The sequence below is a fragment of the Arachis stenosperma genome, chromosome 1 (genome assembly GCF_014773155.1).
Source record: "Arachis stenosperma cultivar V10309 chromosome 1, arast.V10309.gnm1.PFL2, whole genome shotgun sequence".
In the NCBI taxonomy this organism is placed as follows: domain Eukaryota; kingdom Viridiplantae; phylum Streptophyta; class Magnoliopsida; order Fabales; family Fabaceae; genus Arachis; species Arachis stenosperma.
In genome coordinates, this window is record NC_080377.1 from 87,446,594 (window position 1) to 87,450,830 (window position 4,237).

At 41.5% G+C, this 4,237-nt stretch overlaps 1 non-coding gene across 1 annotated transcript; it reads left to right on the forward strand.

Moving 5' to 3' along the window:
* Window positions 1-3,016: 3,016 nt before the first annotated feature.
* On the forward strand, window positions 3,017-3,124 carry LOC130955498 (small nucleolar RNA R71). The gene has a single exon (XR_009076767.1). It is a non-coding gene; the product is annotated as a small nucleolar RNA R71 (small nucleolar RNA).
* The last annotated feature ends 1,113 nt before the right edge of the window (window positions 3,125-4,237 follow it).

A 4,237-nucleotide genomic window follows, 5' to 3' on the forward strand; every position in this document is an offset into this window, starting at 1 on the left:
GGACTTGGTCCAACCTTTGATCAAAGTTGACCCTTCTAGTGTAAGGATGCTCATCTCCTTGCATCATAGGCAAGTTGAACGCCACCCTCACACTTTCTGGACTAAAATCCAAGTATTTCCCCCGAACCATAGTGAGATAATTCTTTGGATTCGGGTTCACACTTTGGTCATGGTTCTTTGTGATCCATGCATTGGCATAGAACTCTTGAACCATCAAGATTCCAACTTGTTGAATGGGGTTGGTGAGAACTTCCCAACCTCTTCTTTGGATCTCATGGCGGATCTCCGGATATTCACCCTTTTTGAGTAAAAAGGGGACTTCGGGGATCACCTTCTTCAAGGCCACAACTTCATAGAAGTGGTCTTGATGCACCTTTGAGAGGAATCTATCCATCTCCCATGACTCGGAGGTGGAAGCTTTTGCTTTCCCTTTCCTCTTTTTAGAGGTTTCTCCGGCCTTTGGTGCCATAATGGTTATGGAAAAACGAAAAAGCAACGCTTTTACCACACCAAACTTAAAATGTTTGCTCGTCCTCGAGCAAAAGAAGAAAGAAAGGAGTAGAAGAAGAAGAAATGAGGAAGAGGGGGAGGGTAGTGTGTTCGGCCAAAGGGGGAAGAAGTGGTCTTTAGGTTGTGTGAAAATGAAGGGTTGAAGAAGGGTATTTATAGGAGAGAGGGGGGTAAAGGTTCGGCCATTTGAGGGTGGGTTTGGGAGGGAAAGTGGTTTGAATTTGAAGGGTGAGGTTGGTGGGGTTTATGAAGGATGGATGTGAGTGGTGAAGAGAAAGATGGGATTTGATAGGTGAGGGGTTTTTGGGGAAGAGGTATTGAGGTGATGGGGGAAGAAGAGAGAGAGTGATGGTAGGGTCCTGTGGGGTCCACAGATCCTGTAGTGTCAAGGAAAAGTCATCCCTGCACCAAAAGTTGCTCAAAATCACGTTTTGAGGCATTTCTGGCGTTAAACGCCGGGCTGGTGCCCATTCCTGGCGTTTAACGCCAGGTTCTTGCCCTTTACTGGCGTTTAACGCCAGTCTGGTGCCCCTTTCTGGCGTTAAACGCCCAGAAGGGTGCCAGACTGGGCGTTAAACGCCCAACTGCTAGGCTGACTGGCGTTTGAACGCCAGCAGCATCTTCCTCCAGGGTGTGCTGTTTTTCTTCCTGTTTTTCATTTTGTTTTTGCTTTTTTCATTGTTTTTGTGACTTCTTATGATCATCAACCTACAAAAAAGATAAAATAACAAAAGAAAATAATTAATTATAAAACATTGGGTTGCCTCCCAACAAGCGCTTCTTTAGTGTCATTAGCTTGACAGAGGACTCCCATGGAGCCTCAGAAACACTCAGAACCTTGTTGAAACCTCCCAACACCAAACTTAGAGTTTGAATTTGGGGTTTCAACACCAAACTTAGATTTTGGTTGTGGCCTCCCAACACCAAACTTAGAGTTTGACTGTGGGGGCTCTGCTTGGCTCTGTTTTGAGAGAAGCTCTTCATGCTTCTTCTCCATGATGACAGAGGGATATCCTTGGGCCTTAAACACCATGGATTCTTCATTCACTTGAATGATCAACTCTCCTCTATCAACATCAATCACAGCCTTTGCTGTGGCTAGGAAGGGTCTGCCAAGGATGATGGATTCATCCATGCACTTCCCAGTCTCTAGGACTATGAAATCAGTAGGAATGTAATGGCCTTCAATCTTCACCAAAACATTATCTACAAGTCCATGGGCTTGTTTTCTTGAGTTGTCTGCCATTTCTAGTGAGATTTTTGCAGCTTGCACCTCAAAGATCCCTAATTTCTCCATTACAGAGAGGGGCATGAGGTTTACACTTGACCCTAAGTCACACAAGGCCTTCTTGAAGGTCATGGTGCCTATGGTACAAGGTATAGAAAACTTCCCAGGATCCTGCCTCTTTCGAGGCAGTTTCTGCCTAGACAGGTCATCCAGTTCTTTGGTGAGCAAGGGAGGTTCATCTTCCCAAGTCTCATTTCCAAATAACTTGTCATTTAGCTTCATGATTGCTCCAAGGTATTTAGCAACTTGCTCTTCAGTGACATACTCATCCTCTTCAGAGGAAGAATACTCATCAGAGCTCATGAAAGGCAGTAGCAAGTCCAAGGGAATCTCTATGGTCTCAGTCTGAGCCTCAGATTCCCAAGGTTCCTCATTGGGGAACTCATTAGAGGCCAGTGGACGTCCAGTGAGGCCTTCCTCAGTGGCGTTCACTGCCTCTTCTTCCTCCCAGAATTCGGCCATGTTTATGGCTTTGCACTCTCCCTTTGGATTTTCTTCAGTGTTACTTGGGAGAGTGCTTGGAGGAAGTTCAGTAATTTTCTTGCTCAGCTGACCCACTTGTCCTTCCAAATTCCTAATGGAAGATCTAGTTTCAGTCATGAAACTTTGAGTGGTTTTGATCAGATCAGAGACCATGGTTGCTAAGTCAGAATTATTCTGCTTAGAGCTCTCTGTCTGTTGCTGAGAAGATGATGGAAAAGGCTTGCCATTGTTAAACCTGTTTCTTCCACCATTGTTATTGAAACCTTGTTGAGGTCTCTCGTGATTCTTCCATGAAAGATTTGGGTGATTTCTCCATGAAGAATTATAGGTGTTACCATAGGGTTCTCCTAGGTAATTTACCTCTTCCATGGAAGGGTTCTCAGGATCATAAGCTTCTTCCTCAGATGAAGCTTCCTTAGTACTGTTTGGTGCATTTTGCATTCCAGACAGACTTTGAGAAATCAAATTGACTTGTTGAGTCAATATTTTATTCTGGGCCAAAATGGCATTCAGAGTGTCAATATCAAGAACTCCTTTCTTCTGACTAGTCCCATTGTTCACAGGATTTCTTTCAGAAGTGTACATGAATTGGTTATTTGCAACCATTTCAATCAGTTCTTGAGCTTCAGTAGGCGTCTTCTTCAGATGAAGAGATCCTCCTGCAGAGCTATCCAAGGACATCTTAGATAGTTCAGAGAGACCATCATAGAAAATACCTATGATGCTCCATTCAGAAAGCATGTCAGAAGGACATTTTCTGATTAATTGTTTGTATCTTTCCCAAGCTTCATAGAGGGATTCTCCATCCTTTTGTCTAAAGGTTTGGACTTCCACTCTAAGCTTACTCCATCTTTGTGGTGGAAAGAATTTTGCCAAGAAGGCATTGACTAGCTTTTCCCATGAGTCCAGGCTTTCTTTAGGTTGAGAGTCCAACCATATTCTAGCTCTGTCTCTTACAGCAAAAGGGAATAGCATCAGTCTATAGACTTCAGGGTCAACCCCATTAGTCTGACTGTGTCACAGATTTGCAAGAATTCAGCTAAAAACTGATGAGGATCTTCCATTGGAAGTCCATGGAACTTGCAATTCTGTTGCATTAGAGAAACTAATTGAGGCTTAAGCTCAAAGTTGTTTGCTCCAATGGCAGGGATAGAGATGCTTCTCCCATAAAAATCAGGAGTAGGTGCAGTAAAGTCACCCAGCACCTTCCTTGCATTGTTTGCATTGTTGTTGTTTTCTGCTGCCATGTTTTCTTCCTTGAAGAATTCGGTCAGGTCCTCTAAAGAGAGTTGTGCTTTGGCTTCTCTTAGCTTTCTCTTCAAAGTCCTTTCAGGTTCAGGATCAGCTTCAACAAGAATGCCTTTGTCCTTGCTCCTGCTCATATGAAAGAGAAGGGAACAAGAAAATGTGGAATCCTCTATGTCACAGTATAGAGATTCCTTTAAGTGTCAGAGGAAAAGAGAAATAGAAAGAAGAAGGAGAAGATAAATTCGAACTTTAGTTAGATAAGGTTCGAATTGTGCATTGAGAAGGAGTGGCACTCCATAAATAGAAGGATGTGGGAAGGAGGGAAGTTTATTTTCGAAAATCAAGTGAAAAATTTTGAAATTATTTTGAAAAACATTAATTAATTTTCGAAAATAAAAGTGGAAAAGAAATTAAGTGATTTTTGAAAAGAATTTGAAATTAGAAATTAAGAAGATTTGATTGAAAGTTATTTTGAAAAAGATGTGGTTAAGAAGATATGAAAAAAAAATGTGATTGAGAAGATATGATTTGAAAACTATTTGAAAAGATATGATTTTAAAAACAATTTGAAAAGATATGATTTTAAAAATTGATGACTTGCCTAACAAGAAAAGATATGATTCAAACATTAAAAACCTTTCTCAACAGAAAAGGTAACAAATTTGAGATGTTCAATCAAATCATTAATTGTTAGTAAGTATCTTTTAA